The sequence below is a fragment of the Macaca nemestrina genome, chromosome 11 (assembly GCF_043159975.1).
Source record: "Macaca nemestrina isolate mMacNem1 chromosome 11, mMacNem.hap1, whole genome shotgun sequence".
NCBI classification, from domain to species: domain Eukaryota; kingdom Metazoa; phylum Chordata; class Mammalia; order Primates; family Cercopithecidae; genus Macaca; species Macaca nemestrina.
In genome coordinates, this window is record NC_092135.1 from 122,351,216 (window position 1) to 122,375,854 (window position 24,639).

Genomic DNA, 24,639 nt, shown 5'->3' on the forward strand with positions numbered 1-24,639 from the left:
CTGTTCAGGATTTTAATTTCTTGCTGGTTCAATCTTGGGAGACTGTGTGTTTACAGAAATTTGTCCATTTCTTTTAGGTGCTCTAGTTTGTGTGCATAGAGGTGTTTATAATAATCTCTGAGGATCTTTTGTATTTTTGTGGGGTCAGTTGTAAAGTTGTCTTGGCCATTTCTGATAGTGTTTATTTAGATCTTCTCTCTTTTTTTCTTCATTAATATTGCTAGTGGTCTATCAATCTTGTTTACTCTTTTGAACAACTAACTTTTGGTTTTGTTGAGCTTTTGTATCTATTTTTATATCTCAGTTTTATTCAGTTCAGCTCTGATTTTTTTTTTCCTGCTGCTAGTTTTGGGATTGGTTTGCTCTTGGTTTTCTAGTCCCTCTAGGTGCGATGTTAGGTTGTTAATTTGAGATCTTTCTAACTTCTTGATGTGAGTGTTTAGCACTATAAACTTTCCTCTCAACACCATTTAAGTTGTGTCCCAAAGATTCTGGTATGTTGTGTGTCTCTTTTCATTAGATTGAAAGAATGTTTTAAAATTCTGCCTTAATTGTATTCTGAAAAGTCATTCAGGAGCAAGTTGTTTAACTTCCGTGTTATTGTATGGTATTGATGGATCTTCTTGTTATTGATTTCTATTTTTCTTGTGCCGTGGTCTGAGAGTGTGGCTGATACGATTTCTGTTTTTTTTAATTTGTTTAGACTTGCTTTGTAAACAAACATGTGGTCAGTCTTAGAGTATGTGCTGTGTGCAAATGAGGAGGATGTATATTTTGTTGTGGAATGGAGTGCTCTGTTGATGTCTATTAGGCTCAAATGGTCATGTCGACTGTAAGATCAGAATATCTTTGTTAGTTTTCTGCCTCAATGATCTGTCCAACACTGTCAGTGTGGTCTTGAAGTCCTGCAGTATTATTGTGTGGTTGACTAAATCTCTTCATAAATCTCTAAGAACTTGTTTTATGAATCTGGGTGCTCCAATGTTGGGTGCGTATATATTTAGAATCATTAAGTCTTCTTGTTGGATTAAGTTGGGCCTTACTTTTTCATCCTATCTGACAATCTCTGCCTCTTCATTGGGGTGCTATACTATCTACATTTAATATTATGATTGATATAGTTGAGGTTTGAATCTACCATCTTGTTTTGTTTTCTATTTTTTCCTTCTCTCATTTTTTCTCTTTTTCCTCTCTTCTATTGCACTCATTATTTCTAACAATTCTATTTAATCCCCTTTGTTGGCTTATTAGCTGTAACTTTCTTGTGTTTTTATAGTAATTGTTTTAAGATTTATAGTATACATCCTTTACTTCACATATTGCATAAGAACTTTAGAATATTTCTCCCCTCCTGGCCTTTGTGCTATCTTTGTCCTACATTTTGCTCCTATGTATATAACAGCTTCACATACATTGTTATTATTTTATTATTTTTTCTCTAAACAGTTATTTATTTATTTATTTATCTGAGATGGAGTCTCGCTTTGTTGCCAGACTGGAGTGCAGTGGCACCGTCTTAGCTCACTGCAACTTCTGCCTCCCAGGTTCAAGCAATTCTCCTGCCTCAGCCTCCCTAGTAGCTGGGATTACAGGCGGGCGCCACCATGCCCAGCTAATTTTTGTATTTTTAGTAGAGACGGGGTTTCACCATGTTGGTCAGGATGGTCTCGATTTCTTGATCTTCTGATCCACCTGCCTCAGCCTCCCAAAGTGCTGGGATTATAAGCATGAGCCACTGCGCCCAGCCAACAATTATCTTTTTAAAAATCTTCAATAATTTTAAAATGATTTTCATCTTCATTTTCATAAATATTTGGTTTAGTGTTCTTTTGTTACTATTTTTAGTGTTCTTTGTCTACATTTTTAAAACTCAGATCAGATTTTCATTTGGTATCACTTTTATTCTGCCTGAAGGATTGCTTAAACATTTCTTTTACTGTTGGTCTGCTGGTGAATACTTCTTTCAGTTTTTGTGTCTTAAGATGTTTTTGTTTTGCCTTGATTTTTGGAAAATAATTTCACTGGGTATAGAATTCTAAGTTGACATACTTTTTTCTTTTAATACATTAAACAAAGTGCACTGTCTTCTGGTTTGAATTGTTTCTGGTGAGAATTTGCCATCATCCTTAACCTTGTTTCTGTTTCTGTTATGTGTCTTTTTTCCTCTGGCTGCTGTTAAGATTTATCTTTATCACTAGTGTTCAGCAATATGGTTATGAGATACTTTACATTTTTTCTTCAAGTTATTTTGCTGGGGTTTGCTGAGCTTCTCAAATACATGTATTTACAGTTTATATCAAATATCAAATGTCAAAAGTTTTCAGTCATTACTTTTCAAATATTTTTTCTGTGCTCCTCTGTCTCCCACATGGACTCTAATTTTAGATAGATAGATAGATAGATAGATAGATAGATAGATAGATAGATAGATTTAGTATATTAGTATATATTTTATATATATGTATATAATTAGTATATACACACATACACACACAACTTAAATATGTCCCATAGTTCACTTAGACTCTCTTTCATTACATTTTTTTTCTTATCTCTGGTTTTATTTGGATAGTTTCTTTGCTATGTTTTCAAATTTACTAATTATTTTAGTCAGCCCAGGTTGCTATACAAAATACCACAAACTAGGTGGCTTAAACCACAGACACGTATTTCTCACAGTTTTGGAGGCTGGGAAGTCTGCTGAGTTCCTGATGGAGGCCCTCTTCCTGGCTTGCAAACAGCTATCTTCTCACTGTATCCACACATGGCAAAGAGCAAGTAATCACCCTCTCTTCCTCTTCTCATAAGGGTACTAATCACATCATGAAGGCCCAATCCTCATGACTTCATTTAACTCTAATTATCTTCCAAAGTCCTCATCTCTAAATACCATTACATTTGGGGTGAGGGTTTTAATATACGAATTGAGGTAGAAGGACACAATTCAGTTCATAGCACTCTTTTCTTGGGCAATATCTAATCTGCTATGAATCCCATCTAGTAGGCTTTTTACCCCAGATATTATAGTTTCCATTTCTAGAAGTTTGATTTTCATGTTTTTCATATCCTATGTCTTTATATCTTTCAGGAGTAACCTTTTTTCTTGTTTCTTGAACATATGAAATACAGTCATAATAACTTTTAATGTCCTTGTCTACTATATTCTATCATGTGTGTCATTTCTAGACTGGTGTCAATTGATTTCTTTTATCATTACAGGTCGTATTTTCTTGCCTTTTCTTAGCATGCCTTAATTAAATAGCTGTCTTTTTGATTTTTAACTTCCTGAGTGCTGGATATTTTTGTATTCCTTTAAATATCCTTGAGCTTTGGTCTGAAGCATAGTTAAATTACTAGGAAACAGTTTTTAATCATTTCAGATCTTGCTTTTAAGGTTTGTCAGAAAGTTCCAACCAGTAGTCTTGGTCTAATTTTTCTCAACTGCTGAGGGCTATTTTTAGTAATTTTAATTTAGTAATTTCGTAATTTTACTGAAGCAAAAGCCTTCTGAGTCCTCTATGTAAATCTCCATGAATTCTTAAGATTTCCCCTTTGGGTCGTTGGAACATGAACTATTCCCAGCTATATGAAAACAGGCAGTGTTTCCTCTATATCCTGTCAGGCAGCTTTTTTCCTGTTTTCAGGTAATTTCCTCTCATACAGGCCCTGCTCTGTACTCAGCTAAGAACTGAAGAACACATCGTTAATGTGTTCTCCCTGTGCTGCTCCCTCTTTTCTGGTACTCTGCCCTGGAATTTCAGGCCAAGACCTACCCAGGCCCTTGTCTGTAATTCCTCAACTCAGGTGGACCCAGGTAAGAAGTTTGAGCTCCTCCAGTTTCCCCTCCCTGTGTTGATTCCTGAAATCTCCATCTAGGCGATAAGCTGGGGTTATCATGGGTCTCACCTCACTTGTTTCCTGTTCTTCAAGAACCACTGTCCTTTCTTGCTTGATGTCTAAAGTCTTTAAAAACTTTGTTTCATTTATTTTTTTCTGGCATTTTGGTTGTTTCAGGCTGGAAGGTAAATCCAGTCTCTGTCACTCCATCTTGACCAGAAGTGCTTTTTTATTGATTTTTAAGTTACTTTATATATTAAGAATCTTAACCTTTCATCTCTCTTATATATTGAAAATTGGAAGCTATATTTAACTCAGTCTCTATGGAGTTGGTGCTGAAGTCCAGGTCAAAAGCAAAAGAATTTAAAAAGTACAAAACTCATAGGGTCACAAACTCTGAACTAGACATAAGTTAAATTGGTTCTGTAATTTGGAAGTTGTATAATGGTGATATGACATATACTCACTTGGATTGCCCTTTATGGGACTTTGATAAATATACACTGAGGAATAAACTTTCCTGTAAATAAACTAGGTCTATATCTTCAAGTAAATTTCATTTGAAAGAAGCTAAATATGAAAACATTAAATGTAACTATTTATTTCTTCATATAATAAATATATATTAGCATTTACTATGTGCCAAGGGCTTTTCTAGACACAATAAATGTCATTTGATATTAAATATGAATTATAAAATAAATCTTAACACACATCCAAAGAAGAGAAAGCACTGACACTTCCTAGGTTTCTCTACAATATTTGGCAAAGAGGTAGTTAGAACTAACATATTTCAATTCATTAAAGCGCATATCTTTTTAAGCGTTTTTTGCCCTGACAAGTTGAAGAAAAACAAAGCAAAATTGTTTTTTTCAAATGAGGGCAAATAAGAGTTTATTGCAAACATGTCATTCAAATATCAAATTGGATTGACTTAATAAAAGAATATGAAAGGCTGGGCGCAGTGGCTCACGCCTATAATCCCAGCACTTTGGGAGGCTGAGGCGGGTGGATCACGAGGTCATGAGATCGAGATCATCCTGGCTAACACGGTGAAACCCCCGTCTCTACTAAAAATACAAAAAATTAGCTGGGCGTGGTGCCTGTAGTCCCAGCTACTCAGGAGGCTGAGGCAGGAAAGTGGCGCGAACCCCGGAGGCAGAGCTTGCAGTGGGCCGAGATGGCGCCACTGCACTCCAGCCTGGGCAACAGAGCGAAACTCCATCTCAAAAAAAAAAAAAAAGAATATGAAAATATTTGGCCTCTAGTAAATTATGTACAACATCAGTGTATCAGACATTCAAAGAAATTTAGTGCATCACAGATAGCTAATGCTGTCATTTAAATCTCTACAGTGGTTTTTTCAAAATGAAAGTTATGACATTTCTAGAGTTATAGATGATGCAAATAGAGGGTAAAACCGTAGGTTTAGATTATTCATTTGAATATGCTTAAAATTCAGCACGAAATCCCAAGGTAAAGTCAGATTCCCAAAATTTCACCAAATTATTTCCATTGCCAATTTAACATAATCAATATAACAATTACCAGTATCCACTATAATAAATTAATCTATTACAAGTTAATGACCACACCTTACTCACTAGTAGACTCGACTTTGGAATATTAGGTTGGTGCAAAAGTAACTGTGGTTCTTGCCATTACTTTCAATGGCAAAAACCTCAATTACTTTTGCACCAACCTAATAATTTTATGTTTACAGAAAAATTGCAAAGGCAATACAGACATTTCCCATCTACTCCTCACATACTTTCTCCTGATGCTAACATCTTAACACTAATAACCATGGTACATTTGTCAAAACCTAAAAACAGTACCAATGTTGTTCAACTGTATGAAATCCCTCAAACGCTATTTGAATAATGAGTTTTAACATGTCTTCTTAAGAAAAAAACACTACCATTTTTAATTATGTTTTAGAGACGCAGCCCTACATTGGGTCTCTTCAGGAGAATTGAAAATCAGTCTACTTGAACAGAGTTTATGATGAAATCTTGGATGAGAGCTGATGCATCTCACATGTTGGGCTTAACTTTAACTGGTATCGGGCACAGCAGCCCTGTGCTCTAAGTGTCACAAGACTCCAGAAAAGTTTATTTTTCTAGTTTTTCTGACAGAATTTCAAAATGTCTTAGATCTTTAAAAAACTAATTCACGGCCGGGCGCGGTGGCTCACGCCTGTAATCCCAGCACTTTGGGAGGCCGAGGCGGGCGGATCACAAGGTCAGGAGATCGAGACCATGGTGAAACTCCGTCTCTACTAAAAATAGAAAAAATTAGCCGGGCGCAGTGGCGGGCGCCTGTAGTCCCAGCTACTCGGGAGGCTGAGGCAGGAGAATGGCGGGAACCCGGGAGGCGGAGCTTGCAGTGAGCCGAGATTGCGCCACTGCACTCCAGCCTGGGCGACAGAGCGAGACTCCGTCTCAAAAATAAATAAATAAATAAATAAAAACTAATTCACTTGGACCGGGCCCGGTGGCTCACACCTGTAATCCCAGCACTTTGGGAGGTGGGTGGATCACGAAGTCAGGAGATCGAGACCATCCTGGCTAACACGGTGAAACTCCATCTCTACTAAAAATACAAAAAAATCAGCCAGGTGTGCTGGTGGGCACCTGTAGTTCTAGCTACTCAGGAGGCTGAAGCAGTAGAATGGCGTGAACCTGGGAGGCGGAGCTTGCAGTGAGCCCACATTGCGCCACTGCACTCCAGCCTAGGCTGCAGAGTGAGACTCCCTCTCAAAAGAAAAAAAAAAAAACAGAAAAAAAAAAACTAATTCACTCAAGTTGTATCTAGTCTTAAGTTTTCTTTACAAATATGAGGGCTTATTATTTGGCAATGTATTTTTTCCTGTTTATGTACTAATGCATATGTAAGAGTAATCAAATCACACTTACATTTATATTTTTGTGAATGGCCCTTATGAAAAGAATAAGATTTCATGCAATAAGAAACTATCCTGAAAAGTCCAAGATGTATAGCTTCTGTCCCCATAGCAACCAACTAACTGGTTGCACCTGGCCCTCCAGGGTAATTAATTTCTTGTATGCTGGGATGGTCGGCTGCTTCCCAAGGCCAGCAAAAAAAAAAAAAAACAAAAAGAGGAGGAACAAAATGACCTTTCTTTAAAACAAAACAAACTTAAATCTCACAGAGAGGAATTAGGCATTTGGATTTCCTCTCATTTTAATCTTGCAGTAGATTTTACATTTGAGGAATAAAATGCGAGGTCAGATTTTGAGTTCTGTTGAATTTATTTTTCAGAGAGATCAATCGCATTAGCCATGTTTTTATGATCTTGAAGATTTTTTTCTTGCACATGAGTTAGTTTAGCTGAATCAGTTATCTGTATGGGAACACGTATCTGCAGAGTGTCCTTCACTTAAAAAGAGAAAGAAAGGCAAGTATCAGAGGACCTATATACCAAGTCTCCAGAGGCCGGTTGTCCTTAACCCTGGGGGCACATTAGAATCACCTGGAACACTTTTAAAACAAACCAGTGTCTGAGACCCACTCTTCTGAAATTCTGCTTTATTAGTCTGGGGTGGGGCCTGGCTGGCATAATTGTCAAAAGCTGATTAAAATGTACAGCAATAGTAAAGAATCAGGATTAAATAGTATACTAATACAGCAAACTTTGACCCAATGGAGTAAATTTCTTGGTAGATAAAGATTGGGTAATTTATTACAGTTACTAAAGTGAATTACTCTTTGTTCCTAAGGACTCCTGTGCTACAAATTAATGAAAACTTCAGGGAATGTTTAAGATAGTAGATACAGAGGATAATGTCCTTTAGTTGTCTTTTATTTTTTCTAAGTGTGATAAGTGTGTAGGATATACCTTCTCTCTGAGGACGTTACAATGTCTGAATCTCAGTGAGCCTCATTTTAGGACATTTTTTCAGCTCCAAAAGTCAGTTGTTAAATTTTTGGAAATTTTGAAAACTATTAAATTGTTAGTAGCTTGAGATTTTGGTCATGCTGACAGTATTTACACCGTGAAAGTCAGCAAACATTACAGATCAGGTGTTTGTTTCTTCTGGAAAGTCGGTGGTTAAACATCTACCTGCTATGAGAATAAGATCAAAAGGATGAAATTTGACTAGGCTTCCAATATTTTTCAACCCCGTATTTTTACAGATGTAAAACTGAGGCTCAGAAACCTTAAGTGACTTGTCAAGGAAATTGCTGGTGGAACCAAGAATAGAAGCCAGCTTGCTAGAGTGTCACATCTGTCTTGACTCTGGTCTACACTGCAGAGTGTCACATCTGTCTTGACTCCGGTCTACATTGCAAACGCTTGTCAAATGTAATCTCAGTGTTTTACCCATAAGCATCTGTCCGCACTGTTATTTTAGAGGTACAAGTGAGGTAAGAGGCAGGACTCAACTCCAGAGGCAGGCCTCAGACACCAGACCAGATTGAGGACTAACTAAAACAGGGAAGAGGCGAAAGCACCTCTTCCTAAGACATGTGCACCAAGTGTGCCCTGTCAGTTTACCGTCGTCATGGCAACATCTGGAGGTTACCACCACTTTCCATGGCAACGACCTGATAACCCAGAAGTTACTACAAGGTACCTTTTTCTAGAAATTTCTGAACAATTTACCCTTTAATTTGCATATAATTAAAAATGGTTATAAATATGACTGCAGAACTGCCTCTGAGCTGTTCCTCTGGGCACACTGCCTGTGGGGTAGCCCTGCACTGCAGCGAACAATACCTCTGCTCCTGCTATACACTGCTACTTCAATAAAAGTTGCAAACACCACCAGCTTTCCCTTGAATTCTTTCCTGGGCAAAGCCAAGAACTCTCTCCAACTAAACATCAATTCTGGGGCTTTCCTGTTCTGAATCAGAAGGTATATGCTGTTAAGGTGCCAAAATTCTGTAATAACTATGATGCATCCAGACAGTGGAGTACTATGCACCCACAAAAAGTATGGGAGAGAATTTTGTGTACTGATACAGAAAGATCTCTAATGTATATTCTAAAGAAAAACAAGCAAGTTGTAGAACACTGTATGTAGTATGCTACCTTTTGTTTATGATGGGAGAAATAAGAACATACATGACTGTATTTGGAAGAAAAAAAAAAAGAAATACTGGAAAGATAAACAAGAACCTAATGAAAGTGACTCCCTGACAGGGTGGAGGCGTCTACTGAAGATAAACAAAGGCTCTGAAAACTGACAGCTGGTAACAACCCACAGTGTTCCTTATAAACATAAACAATTTCACAGAATTTCAACATCACATGAGGTCATACCATGACTATGATAAAACCAAGCCCAAATAAGACCACTCTGTAATCATATCTGAACATGGACAGAATCAAGGAAGCCATGCAATCACAAAAGTAACAAAATATTTTTCTCTCTCTGATGAGTAACTACTGCTTCTTTACCATTGCAACTCAAGCTTCACTTTGTTCCTCTTGGCCCCTAGCCAAAAATTAAGATTCTCAATTACTGAATTGCCTTCACCACCTAATAGCACCTAACTGGTCCAATGGGTGAGTTTAAACATCCAAAATAATATACTGAAATATACTGCAATTATGAATATCCAAGAATATACAATAAACTCATAAGAGAGGAAGAAGTCTATTATTCTAATTTTATTATTATCTAATATAATGAGCCAAATAACTGTATTCTCAATGAGCATCAAAAAACTAATTGAATGCAAGACCAATCAGAAATGGAACAAGAAAGATGTGCTGAAATGGAAGTGAGGTAGACAAGACTTATTTATCCACAAAAATTGACTGAGGGCTTGACATTTTCTCTAGTTAGAAATAAGTCGTCTTCGCCTTCAGTCAACATGAATAATCTCAAAATAAGTCTTTGACCTTCTTGCAAAGTTCTTTTTTTTTTTTTTGAGACGGAGTCTCGCTCTGTCGCCCAGGCTGGAGTGCAGTGGCCAGATCTCAGCTCACTGCAAGCTCCGCCTCCTGGGTTTACGCCATTCTCCTGCCTCAGCCTCCTGAGTAGCTGGGACTACAGGCGCCCACCGCCACCTCGCCTGGCTAGTTTTTTGTATTTTTTAGTAGAGACGGGGTTTCACTGTGTTAGCCAGGAGGGTCTCGATCTCCTGACCTGGTGATCCGCCCGTCTCGGCCTCCCAAAGTGCTGGGATTACAGGCTTGAGCCAAGTTCTTTTAACTTTGTTTCTATAATGAGTTCATTGGCATTTTTTCCCTTAGTACTCAGTCTCTGAACATCAACAATGTGCCAGGCACCAAGGAGTCAACAATGAGTAAGATTTGGTCCCAGCGATGAAGGAGTTTGCTTCCTAAAGGACGAGGCTAACCTGCTCCCCTCCTTCTCAATTCTGTTTAGACCTCTATTACCCGGGAAAGTGTCTGTGTAGTTATTTGATCAATGTCTGTCTCCTGTCTCCACACATGACTCCTCCTGGAGGGCAGGGACTATGCACATCTCCATTACCTGTACACGCCTAGTGCCCAGAAGAGCATCTGATACAAGTAGACACTTGTACTTGGTTGAATAGCATCCCCCCCAAATTCACATCTACCTGAAACCCCAGAATGTGAATTTATTTAGCAACAAGGTCTTTGCAGACATAATTATTTAAGATGAGGAGTAGAGCGAGCCTTAAATCCAGTATGGCAGACGTCTTTATAGGTAGACACACAGAGGCTCACACAGAGGGAACGAGGACCCGTGAGGACAGAGGCGGAGCACAGAGTGCTGTAGCTGTCAGCCAAGGAAGGCTGAGAATTCCAACAACCAGAGGCTAGTAAGAGGCAAAGAAAGAAAGAAAAAGAAGGATTTGTAATGGCCTTCTCATATTTTCAAGGTCTTTTTGAAAGTATAAGAATGCATGTCTCTAAACGACTTGAAAGCACACGGCATGGTGTTCAAAGAACAGGACTTCCAGTGAGACTCTCTGGGTTTGGGTTCAAATGCTACCACTTACTATATGGTGAGTCTTAGATCAGTAGAATTAACTTTATGATCACTTTCTGTATCTGTAAAATGGGCAAAGTATAACTACCCTTGAGTGAGCAGAGAATTAAATGAGATTATACACATGAAGTCGTAAGCCAGCATATTGGATAAGGCAACCACGTGCCCCAAGGGGCAATGAAGCACTTGGAATATGGCTCTTCCAAATTGAGATGTGCTGTTAGTAAAATATACACCAGATTTTGGATACTTAGCATGAAAAAATATATAAATATCTTGTTAATAAGCCTTTTATATTAATTACATGTTAAAATGAAGAAAATTTTAATAGATTGGGTCCAATGAAAATATATTATTAAACTTAACTTCACCTGCTTTGTGTGTGTCATCTGTTTTTTGTGACTACCAGAAAAATTTAAATTATATGTATCATTCAAATGTATAGCACTCACATTATACTTTTATTGTCAGTGCAGGAATAAATGGTGCCCGGACGCAAAATTACCTCCATCTAAAAATATGTGCAGTCGGGCGGGCGCGGTGGCTCATGCCTGTAATCCCAGCACTTTGGGAGGCCGAGGCGGGCAGATCACAAGGTCATGTGATTGAGACCATCCCGGCTAACACGGTGAAACGCCGTCTCTACTAAAAATACAAAAAATTAGCTGGGCATGGTGGCGGGTGCCTGTAGTCCCAGCTACTCTCCGGAGGCTGAGGCAGGAGAATGGTGTGAACTCAGGAGGTGGAGCTTGCAGTGAGCCAAGATCGCGCCACTGCACTCCAGCCTGGGCGACAAAGCGAGACTCTGTCTCAAAAAATAAATAAATAAATAAATATGTGCAGTCATTAAAACTGAGTGTTAGACACCGATTCTGAAGCAGGATGTGAAAGGTTCTATCGTGTTGTTGGTTCACCTTGATGGCTCTTCAAGCCATTTGACTTTCCTTCTTCAGGATCACCATTTGGTGAGCACTTACTGTGTGCCAGGCTTCCTACTAAGTATTGTGCACTCACCATTTTAACATAATCCTATAGTTTGTGAATAACATATACAATTTGTAATACATAATGTGTGCTATTTTGAGCTGACATCAAGACTTCTATTATGATAATACACATCACTTGCTCTTGAACTATGACAATCTTTCTGGAGTGAGAGAGAAATGGTAGTCACAGCAAAGGTGCAGGACTTACATGAGTCCACGTCACAGCCATAGTGAATACACCTGACCAGGGTATGTCCCTAAAGGTGTGACACACATCCGAACATTATATAATTCAACTTGGTGGGAAAAGTGCAAGGATCTTTTTTGGAGAGAGAGAAGACACCTGGAAAATCTATTCAAGCCTGGAATTTCCAGGAAGCACCAGTAACCCCTTTAAACCTTAAAACTTCCTGCCCTCCAGACATGAAATATGAACCTATTTAAATAACGTTTCTTCTCTTTTGAGCTGAGGTGCTGAAAAAACCCTCCCCACCCAGCTCTTTGACATTTCAATTGAATTAATCCCTAAGGGAATTGTAATTTTCCATTATGAAGTGATCTAATCCTTGGCATCTATGAAGAGGAAAGAAAACGAGAGAACTAAGTGTCAGTCTTGTTACTGCTGGGGTTACATTTATGTTGTGTGCTCTGCAAAAACAAGAAGGGGCATGAGATTTTTTTTGGCACTGACTTGTAGTCCCTGAGCCAAAAGGAGGAAAACCATTATGAGCTTTGGATAAGGCCTTAACCTTCCCCACCAAGAATTTATTTTAGGACCTCGTCTATGGAAGATACAAGCGTGATACTGCCTCTTTTTCTTTTCATTAGGAGCCCAAATGACTTCTTCCTTTTTATAAGAGTGAGAGGGAGAGAACTTGTTGAGTCAGGTGCAGAGGGAGAGAACTTGTTGAGTCAGGTGCAGTGAGAGGTGAGAGTGGGTGAGGGATACTGGTTAGATGTCTCTGCATTGTCCAAAGATAAGATATAAGCAAGTTTAGGACTATGTAACAGGAATTTGAGAGAGTTTTGCAATTCGGCTGCATATTTATAAGAATGATATTTCCAACCTAGAAACTTTTTCAAATTTCTGTGGCCAAGTCTATACACCTACTTCATTTTCCCTCATCCTCATCCTCATTCTCCCCTTCTGTATAATAGGAATGTGTCTCTCCAACCACGAAGACTCTGGTGTCCCACGTGCAGGCACATCCTCTACCGGCACATCCTCTGCAGCGGGGTCTTCCTCCTTAACTCGACTTCCTTCTCCAATAGTTGTCCTTTCTCACTCTATCCCTCATGGTTGAGGTGTCTATGAAAGCTGTTTCTCTTTCCTCGACTTCTACATCTCAGTGTCCTTAACCACATTTCCACTGACTCCGCCTGAATCATTCTCACTGAGAAAGACCGGGTCAGCAAATCCGACGACATGAGAATGGTTTTGCCATTCTCATGTCATTTGGAATCCCAGTAAGCTTCCACTCAATCCATTCCCACCATCTTGTAATATTCTCTTTCCTGGTGACACAGAACTGTCTTAGCTCTCCAGCAACCTCTCTGCCCACCCTCAGTCTGTTATGCTGGACTTTTAATGTTGGAGTAATACAAGGCTCACTACTAGGCCCAATTGTCTTCTTCTTTGATAACCATTTCCAAGACTATCTCATCCATGCCTGGGGCTGCAATCATCCAATTAGACCTCTCAAATTTTGTCCCCGCCTCAGGTCTCTTCTCTCTTCGAAGTCTAGGCAAATGATGTATCTGACTGCCAACCCAGCTCTTCCGCTGGAATATCTCACAGGCACCTTGGGCTTAATGTATTCAGAACTGGGTTCCTAAGCTCTCTCCCTTCCCTGCTCCCCACCACACCCCTGGTCTTGGCCTTCCTAAATCTGGTTTTCCTCCAGTGTACGCCACCCCAAGACAATGGCCGCACCATCCACCCAGCTGGCTGCACAAGTAGGAACCCAAGCCTCTTATTTTGTACTTATTTCTTCCTCACTCCTCTGTCTAGTCGATCACCAGTTTCTAATTATTATTTCATCTCTACTGCAACCACCCTACTGGGTTCATGCAAAAGCCTACTTACTGCTTCCCACACCCATACTCACTCTCCTCCAAATGAAATTCCACAATGCAGCTCAGAAGGCATCTCAACATGCTCGTCACATTAATTCACTGTTACTTCAAGCTCTAAAATCACCTTCTATTTCTGTTTGAATATTTCCCCAATCCTTAGGACAGCCCACAAAAATCCTGTGTCATCTGGCCTGCCATCATCCAGCCTTGTTCCCACCTACATCACCCCCAGTTCCTCTCTCTCCAATCACACCAGTCCTTTTAGATCCTCCACAGAGTCAAGCTCGTTCCTGCTCAGAGTCCCCACTCATGTTTCCTCCTCTGTCCTCCCATCTTCCTCCCCATGCCTTTGCAGCCTTTAGATCTCAGCAGGATTTTTTCTCCATAAAGTAGGTTCTCCTTATCCTCCAACAATGCCGGTTCCCAATGATACATGCTGATAAAAGAAAAACTTCAGCCGAATTAAATTTAAAGGAGTTTATTTGAGCAATGAATGATTCGCCAATCAGGCAGCCCCCAGAATCACAGCAGATTCAAGGAGACTCCAAAGTAGTGACGTGGTGGAAGAAGATATATAGACTAAAATAAATAAATAAATAAAAGGGAAATGACATACAGAAATTGGAAGTGAGGTACAGAATGGCTGGATTGATTACAGCTTGGCATATGCCTTATTTGAACACAGTTTGAACACTCAGCAGTGTATGAATGGTTGAAGTACGGCCACTAGGACTGGCCAAGACTCAGCTATTGTTACAGGCACATATTCCTAAGTTAGGTTTTCAATCTTGTCTGCCTATTAAGTTAGGTGGCAGTTTGTCCACAAGGACTCAGATATAGAAGTATCGAGTCCTTCTCAGGCCATATTCAGTTTGCTTTAACAATGCTCTTCCATATAATGTATTTGAGTTTCCACTCTTGTATCATTATAAGCATTATAAGAATTGTAATTAAATTACTAATTTTCTTTGGGAGGCCGAGGTGGTCGGATCACGAGGTCAGGAGATCGAGACCATCCTGGCTAACACAGTGAAATGCCGTCTCTACTAAAAATACAAAAAATTTAGCCGGGCGTGGTGCTGGGTGCCTGTAGTCCCAGCTACTCGGGGGAGGCTGAGGCAGGAGAATGGCGTGAACCCCAGAGGCGGAGCTTGCAGTGAGCCAAGATCGCGCTACTGCACTCCAGCCTGGGCGACAGAGCAAGACTCCATCTCAAAAAAAAAAAAAAAGAATTGTAATTAAATTACTAATTTTGTATTTAGCACTTTTAAGCTCATTTCACCTCTCCATGAGGGCAAGGGGGAAACTGCTGAACCTCTGTACATTGCGTATAATCGTTGCGTAAGAAATACCTGTTAGTTAACTAACATCCAGATGGCATAGGGAGAATATGAGAATTTTATTAAATATATTTCTATAATACTACATATTTTATTATCTGTTAAAATGAGTTTAAATAAAGTTACAAATATTTGACTTTAAAAATTGAGCGATTAAAGTATCTCTGAAGTCAATTCATGATTATGTAAGTTTACAGCAAGCTAATTTGACCTGTTGCTGTCTATCACATGATGCTAAGCAGTTGAGGCCAACCTAGCAGAATAGGGACCAAAGAGAGAATTAAAGAAACCCAATAATAGAAGCAGTTGCCACACTGAAGCACTATTGATAACTTTGCAATTATGGTTATCTTCCTGAGAAGTACAAATACAGATATTGTCTATCAATCCCTTTCAATGAAACTAGAGCTGTGGTTTTTTTTTTTCATTATTGCCATTTAAAGAGACATTTTTAGACATTTTCCTACCCACTGCCCCTCCCGTGAAATTCTTATACCACAGATATATTGTGTATCTGTGCTGTATACATTTAAAAAGTAAAAATTTTTCATTCCCCAAGGACAAATTGTGGTCCCTTTGAAGGTGATGTTGTCCCTGCTGACAATATATGAACTAGACTGATTATTTTAAGATAATAGTGCATAATCAACAAATTAATAGGCACCTTTGAAATGACTGTCAGGTGACTGAAATGAAGACCATGTCTTTGCTATCCTCTCACTGCTAGATATTGGGCTCTGGTTAACTGGCCTGTGCTATGGAGTAAATTATCTCTCGTTACAGTTCTACTCTGCTCTACTTGGGCACTGTGGCTCAACCCTTTTGCTTTCAGGGACAGTATTTTGTCCAGAACCAATTGTTCTATATAGGATCCCCAAATGACTGCAAACTTTAGACAGCCTAGACTATTATTGAACACAAGAAATCTTGAGAATAGAATCATAATATTATCACAAAGGAAAGAATTTCTGGGTAGAAAGTAGTGGGAAGTTTTTGCTTTGTTTAGTGTTAGTTATAAAATAAACTATGGAGGACATATCAAACATTTTAAGTAAATATACTTTTACATGTAAAACACTCTATTACTCACCAATGATCATATTACTAAATATATAGCAATCAAACACAGTTATCATTTGAGTCTCTCTCTGCAAGTGATACATTTGCTACATTTCCACTGCCAAAAATATTTCTCCTTGGGGTTTTCTTTTATTTTTTAAGGAAATCTTTCAAAAATTAAGAGTTGCATGGTTATGAGTCTCACTTTTCGTTGACCAAGGCTTAAGGCTTTGAGGGACTTTGGACTGGAAACCATGGTGATGACTCTTGTAAATATCACATTAGCATGATAAGCAGCAGATTTTGATTTTGCAGTGCGATTATACATTGCATCCATTACTAAAATAGATTATTGAGATTATATTGAAAGTAACTTCAGTAATCGCAACTTATAAAATGAATCTTTTGGAAAGACCTTGTGTTCCAAGGGTGTTTACTGCTCTAAGAACCAAGCTGGTGTACTGCTGGACACCTCATTTGACTAGTATTCGGACCCCCTACATAAAAGAGTTTTTTTTAATGAATAAAAAAATTCACAAAAGAAAATAATGTCATCTCACTTGATTAGCTGAAACAACATAAACTTCTTGGAAGAAAACCAGTAATGACAACAGTAAACAAATGGTACATTTTATATGCATCACTTTTTTTTTCTGTGCTGACAAGTACCTTTTTAAGGTGTTCTGTTTTACGGGAAAGCACCAATGATTAAATACTAGTGAAGATTAAATTGCCTACCTATCACCTGCTTACAGGTATTTTGTATTTCTTGTCAATAACAATATCAAAAGCAATTTATTAGTTTGTTTTTCTCTTTTTTTGTAGGTCTTGGACAGGTCACAACTGTGTTACCTTCAATGAAAACAGCAGACAAATCTTATTTGTAATATTTTTTTGTGATTCTCAGACTTGCCAAGGATCAATAGAAGCATTTGCCTCTTGTCACATTCAGGCCACTGAACAGGTGGCCTGAACAGCCTGGGCTACTGAAATGGCATTGAATTCAGAGCCAAGATATCTGAACATTGCCGAAGTAAAATACTACAAAGAAAATGAGACAAAAGTGTAGGTGATCGAGAGCAGGATTGAGAAGTGTAAGAAAGATATTAGAAGAAAGACTGTGGGCAGGGTGCAGTGGCTCACGCCTGTAATCCTAGCATCTGGGGAGGCCGAGACAGGCAGATCACTTGAGGTCAGGAGTTCAAGACCAGCCTGGCCAACATGGTAAAACCCCATCACTACTAAAAATACAAAAATTAGCCAGGCGTGGTGGCAGACACCTGTAATCCCAGCTACTCAGGAGGCTGAGGCAGGAGAATCACTTGAACCCGGGAGGTGGAGGTTGCAGTGAGCCAAGATCGTGCCACTGCACTTCTGCCTAGGTGACAGAGCAAGACTCTGTCTCAAAGAAAAAAAAAAAAAAAGAAAAGAAATACTGTGATTGTTGGTGGTGTCTTTAAACTTGCTTTCTTTTCCCCTGAGAATCTGAATTTCTTAAAATAGCTAAAAGAATGTCTCCAGTCTAACAAGGAAATTATTGAAAACTTATTCTTCACGTACCATATTTCTAAGAAATTAATTGTCATGCAAATTTATTTGATCTGCTGAAGTTATCAGTTCCTTGACATAGACCTAAATTTTTTCTGACACAGCAAAATAGCATCTTCATTTGGTCTGTGTGCACGATAGACTTCCTAACTTTGCTAAACAAGCGCGTGTTCTCTAGAACTAGCCTCCAATGAACATAATCAAAATTGCATAAAGAATAGATTTTTAATGTTTTCACCACAGAAAAAGATAAGTTGCTGAGGTGATGGATATAAATTTCTTAGTTTGACTGAATCTCTACAATGCATAAATAGATCAAAACATCACATTGTATCCTATAAGTATATGCAATTATTATTGGTCAATTAAAAAATAAGTTTGTAAAAAATCTTGAATAGAATGTAAGCAGAGAGAAGAAAGAAATCCTTTCCTGAATCGAAAATGCCAGTTTCCAAATGTGTGAATCACTAATGCTGAATAAGAAGCACCGTGCTATCTCATTTCAGCCATTTCCTCTTTCTCTATCTCACTTCTTTCCTTAAAAACTTAAAATGGGCTTCCTAACCTTTCCCATTATGCCTTTCAATATTAATAGTAATTTTAGCTTATTTGATATTTTTCTTAAAAATACAACTATTTGAACAGTGTTGCATTATTTAAGACTAGTAAAATTCCAAATATTTTCAAGACAAAATAACAAGCTGTATTGCAGTAGGTTTTCAAGTAGAATAATAAAGTTTACATGCAAGAAAAATAAAACTTTTGGCTTGGTTTGTAAATATGTGTCAAACTAATGTATTCTTGCCCACAATATTTCCGATAATATCCCATTCTGTTGGGCTTAACTAAAAGTTATTCATCTGTTTTTAAAACTTAGATTCTCCCACGCATTGGAAATTGTTACAGATGTATTATGGGGAGCTTTGGGCAGAGGTCCCAGGAATACCCACACTCTGTCCTAGCCCAGCTACTCCTCCGATGAGATCCTATGGTAAGTAGGTAAGCAGGGAGGAATGGAGCCAGCAAAATGTCTTTCCTAGTGGACCCTGGGGCGTAAACCTGAATGCAGAGTATTAGTGAGAGACACAATAGACAATCGTCAGTTGCCTTTGTCTCAAGCCACCTATGGCCTCAAAATAAGGAAACTGGAGAGGCCTATTCTTGCCTTCCTATCAAGCCCACACTTGCAACTTCCCTGTAGACACAGTGGGAGGACGAAACCTCAGTGCAGAGCATGCCAGCCTCCACAAGGAGGAAGAGAGTAGTGGGAGTAATGAGAGAGGCTGCCTCCAGTGTCCAGAGATGCCCACTCAGGGCTATTCAAATCTACCCAGTAGATTTGAATCTGGGTTTGGTCTAACCCAGAAGATCTGAGAGCCCCATAAAACACTGAAGAAGGTAGCTAAGGAAGAAGCAAGATTTCTCCTTCCTGTATCCTAGGAGCAAAAATATAGCCACAGGAAACGAAGAGTGGAAGAAACAGATTGGCCTTCTCCCAACTCTGGTGGAAGAGACACAGAAAGAAGTGTGACTACAGTGGGCGTTAGTCCCAATACTGTGCCTTCATCATAGACACCTTAAAAAAATGTGGCCCAATTAATATCCTAGACTTTGGGCCTGGCGTGGTGGCTCATGCCTATAATCTCAACACTTTGGGAGGCTGAGACAGGAGGATCACTTGAGGTCAGGAGTTTGAGACCAGCCTGGGCGACATAGTGAGACCCTGAGGCTACAGAAAATTTAAAAATAAGCCAAGTGTGGTGACATGCACCTGTAGTCCCAGCTACTTGGGAGGCTAAGGCAGAAGGATCACTTGAGCCTACTAGGAGTTCAAGGTTGCACTGAGCTATGACCTCACCACTGCACTCCAGCCTGGGTGACGGCAAGATTCTGTCTCTAAAAAACCTAAAACTAAAAAAAAAAAAATCCAAGACTTTGGCTAAGTCATAGCCACATTTCATTAGGAAATTTGGGGGTTTCAGGACTTTGATAGGAAAAACTATGGACTTCAAATCTAAATTTTTGTCACAATTTTACTCTAAAAGATATTTTTACATATTACATACAATATCTTTGCATCTTCATGTATGATATGCCTGCCTACACACACACACACACACACACACACACACACTGATGAATACTCCTCCTCCCCCAGTTTTGGGTAGGAAACTACCTTTAAAGTTATTCAAATTTATTAGCTTCTGCTTACAGTGAACATTGAGGTTAGAAACCATCTATTGCTCTACCAACCCAGTAAATATGAACAAAGGATTATGAACCAATAAGAATGAAGTTGACTCAGGGTGATCTGTCCTGCTTCATATATCCAGCAAATCTTGGCTAATCTAAAATTCAAAACAGATGGACAACTGAAATTCTTTTTTTTTTCTATCTTTGCTACATTCCTTGTTTCCATGTTTCCAACTATGTCCATTTTTCCAACTATATTCCTTAATTAAATTTTTCAAAAAGCATATCAAGTACCTTCTTTGGAAAAAAGTATTAAATAAAGTAACCTAGTAATGCCAAAATGTAAGAAGGAGGCTACTAGTGTATTTATTTTTATACATTCTCTAGAACAATAAGTATTTCCTGGCAGATGCTAAATGAGGTAGTCTTAGCAATCTAAGGTTTTTATCTTACATATATTATTGGAATATTTTGAATTCTTTTTTTTTTTTTTTTTTTTGAGACGCAGTCTTGCTTTCCAGAAGATTTCCCCCTTAATTTTTCACCAATTTACGGGTGGCCAATTTGGTGACTATAATCCCCCCTTAAAAACGGAAACAATTTACAATCATGAATTCTAGCCGCAAACAGAACCCAAGGCGGATCTTTTACCTCACAGGGAATCCAGGGAAGGACTGTTTTTTGGAATTCGTGTTTGGAAAAAAGCCAAACTCCATGCAAGTCTGATAAATCCATTTTCTGGCTATAAAGCAAAACATCAACCAATGTAGCCAGTATGATGGTTATTAATGTGTATCAACTTGACAGGGCACAGGGTACCCAGGTGTTTGGTTAAACACTATTCTGGGTGTGTCTGTGAGGGTGTTTCTGGATGAGATTCACATTTGAATAGGTGGACACAGTAAGGCAGATTGCCTTCCCATTGTGGGTGGGCCGGATCCAATCTGTTGAAGGCCTGAATAGAACCAAAGACTGAGTAAGAGAGAATTCCCTCACTTTCTCACTTTCTCTCTCTCTCTCTCTCTCTCTCTCTCTCTCTCTCTCTCTGTGCCCGTATTTGAGCTGGAATATCCGTCTTCTTCTGTCTTCAGACATGAATTCAGATGGGAACTTATGGCATCAGCTCTCCTGGTTCTCAGGTCCTCAGACTTGGATTGGAAATATACTAGCAGCTCTGGTGGGACTCCAGCTTGCCAACTGCAATCTTGAAATTTCTCAGCCTCCGTAATCACATGAGTTAGTTCCTTATAATAAATCTCTTTATATATATATATATATAGAGAGAGAGAGAGAGAGAGACAGAGTTCTTTGTATCTTTATGTACAATATACCTGCGTGCACGCATGCGCACACACACACACACACACACACACACACTCTCTCTCTCTCTCTTTGTCTTTCTCTCCCACGAATAATCCTCTTCTCCCAATTGTGAGTAGGAAACTACCTTTAAAGTTCTTCATATTTATTAGCTTCTGCTTACAGTGAACAATTCTCTTTCTCTCGCTCCCCAGATATGGTTTTTTGAATTCATGTTTGGAAAGAAGTCAAATAGGGAGAGAGACAGAGAGAGAGAAAGGGAGAGAGAGATTGAGAGAGAGACTGAGAGAGAGATATATATATATAGAGAGAGAGAGAGATTGAGAGAGAGATTGAGAGAGAGATTGAGAGAGATGTTCTGTTTCTTTTTCTCTGGAGACTCCAGGCTAACACAGCTGGAAATGACATTTTTGCTGATGACCAAATAAGATGTTTTACAATTTTTAAGTACTCTAATTTACACTTTACCCATACCCTTCTAGAACAAATTTGATTTCTGTGTTATCTTAGTGTTATTTTTAGTCATGTCCAAACTATTGCCACACAGAAGTACTGAAACTATGTCCTAGGATCAGGCACTGTCAAGGCCACCACGTGCCCTTGAAGGAACCCCCCACTCCTTCCTGTCAGCACTTGGATCCATCACTTCTTCCCCCTCTACTCACAGTCTGCTGGAATATGTTCATTCTCTCCGCACCCTTCTTTATTTAACTTCTCAGGATCTCGCAGGTCTTTCATAGCAAAGCTTCCTGTAGGAAGGACACAAACTCAGTGTCTCTGCTCTTCACCATTGCTAAACCCTCAGTTACTTTGTAACTAGAACCTCTGTTCCAGAGGTCACCAATATTGGTTGGATGACTAAATCAATTAATCACATTATGAATAATAATTTAGAAGTTTGGTTCATTGAAAGTCTATCAGCTATATCAAAAATTTTACACATTATCATGCAATTTAGTTACCAATTTTAAGAACCATTCATTTCATAACAGCGCCGATCATAATCCCAAAAGACACAGCTTCAAACACCATAATCCTGAATGTTGAGATTCCTAAAATCTAAATCCCTAAAGTCTAAAATCCATAACATCTACTTGAATTTCCCAACTACAATGATAGATTTAAAATTAGGTGTGCTCAAGGCTTCTGAAAGTGAATTTCAAGGTGTTACCAATAAAGTTGGGTTTTTCCATTCAGCCCAATGCATTCAGTGGAAAAATCCAGAGGAGTGGATTGGCCACGTAATATGGCAATGACGAAAATTTCAGTTTAAAAATGTGTCATTTGTCTGCATTGGCATTCCTTCCAGCTGACATAATTCCAGGAACTTTTTTTTTTAACTTTTATTTTAGGTTCAGGGGTACATGTACAGGCTTATTACATAGCTAAACTCTTGTCACAGGTGTTTGGTGTATAGATTATTTCATCAGCTTCAGGAGTTTTTAATGAATTAAAGCCAAATTTTCTTGAAGACGCCAGCAAAGATACTGTCTGGTTCCAAAATAATCATGAGCATGGTAGGATAAGAAGACACTTACACAACAGTGTTGGGTTCCATCACCAGGATTGTTTCTGCCAAATTTGTGGTCTGTGTATGAGTGCATGCAGAATGGAGTCCCGTGTACCCAAAACAACATAGAAATATGGCACAGAAGATGGAAAAATTTAACAGGAAATGTTCATGTCAACGTACATTGAATCATAGAAGAACTTCAAAAAGAGCAGTGCCACCTAGAAAACGAATGTGAATGTATTTTGAGAAAAGTCACGTCCTAAAAGACAAAAAGCAGCTATTCATTGTGATGCAAGACTTCAAAATGTGGTTAGTGATGGTAAAAGTTGACCAGCTCTTCTGTGCTATCTCCATGCAATTGCCCATAATCTATCCCTTTAATACACTTTTTCATATGTCAAACTTTTATTTTAGTTTTCCTGTTTGTCTATTTTGGGGTTTGTTTGTTTTTAGCTCTTTTCCCCACTGTTTTAAATTGTCAGCATTACTTTTTACAATTTACTATGCTAGGTGTTTCATCTTCACATCATTTCCAAATAAATTGTGTAAAAATTTTTAGAGAGCTCTAATTCTTTTTATGCACTTTTATTTTGCAGATTTGACTCCATGAATGTGCGTTATCCAACTTTAACTTGGTATGTAAGCCTTGTGCATGTACTTAAAAATATTGAAACTTCCTCAATAAATGAAGAGGTTTCTTTTTTATACATCTGCATTTTGGAAAGGTAAAAATTCTCCAAGATATCAGTTCTTTGAGCAACTGCATATGTGGTGGTAACCCATCAAGATTTTCAATCAATCTCATCAAAAGACTTGGGTTGTACATCTTGATATTTCAGATGACCACAATTATATAAACTATTTCATTATTAATAGAGCTCATCTGCTCATAACTGTGACTGGCATTAGTATGCCTGAGTTATCTACTTGTAAAACTATGTGTTATTATTGCCTGTTTTACCGTGGAAAGTGGCCTTTGAAGTGTCCTGTCATGCTTTTCTATGTTTTTCAAATAAATTCTCTTTTAAACATGTAAATAAGATCTTTAAATTAAAAAAAAAAATTTTTTTTTAATCATGTTTTCAGGATTTTGATCTTTTGGGATTGTGACTTTCAGGGTTTTAGGCTTTAGGGATTTTGATCTTTGGGGATTTCAACATTCAGGATTACAGCATTTAGGATTTTTGCTTTTTAGGATTATTGCCCAAAGCCATATCATAAATAGCTTGAAGTTGCTAGTTACATTTAATTTCAAGCAGGCTAGTGGAAGATAACAAGAACATTTAGAATAGGAACATTAGGGGACTTCCTTTGGCCAAAACTACTCCTGAATAGTAAAATTACTTCTCTGGTAGAGAAGCTACAAGTCAGATTATAGAGCCGTAGGTGAGCTGTAGAGCTAAGAGAAGCAATAGTGATCACCTTAACCCTCTGACATTGTATAGATGTTAAGGTAATGGCCCAAAAAGTTAAAAACATAATTGGGAATAGAATTATGGTGTTAAGAGCACACAGAATTGAGAAATGATCTAAAAAAAAAAAGTCTACCTTTTGCCTAGGCTGGACAATTTGGAAGATTTCATATGATCTAAATAAATTAAAGACTAAAATTTTGTTTTCCTGGCCTAATTCTTTTTCTCTCTATTCATCTTTTTAATACATAATAGAAATGTACAATCAAAACATTTAGTCACTGCGCTAGTGAACAAAAACTTCTATAGTCTGACCATAGGGACACTCGCATTTACTACACATAAACCCATAACCACAGTAGCTCCTAGTCTATGAAAGTATACGTTGCATTATAACAG

General features: G+C 38.4%; 1 long non-coding RNA gene across 1 annotated transcript in view; it reads left to right on the forward strand.

The window, feature by feature from the left end:
- The window catches only part of LOC105481319 (uncharacterized), a 38,456-nt gene extending 20,088 nt beyond the window's left edge, over positions 1–18,368 (forward strand). The window contains exon 4 of the long non-coding RNA XR_986897.2: positions 17,080–18,368. This is a non-coding gene — a long non-coding RNA (uncharacterized lncRNA). The remainder of the gene's footprint in view (positions 1–17,079) is intronic.
- The last annotated feature ends 6,271 nt before the right edge of the window (positions 18,369–24,639 follow it).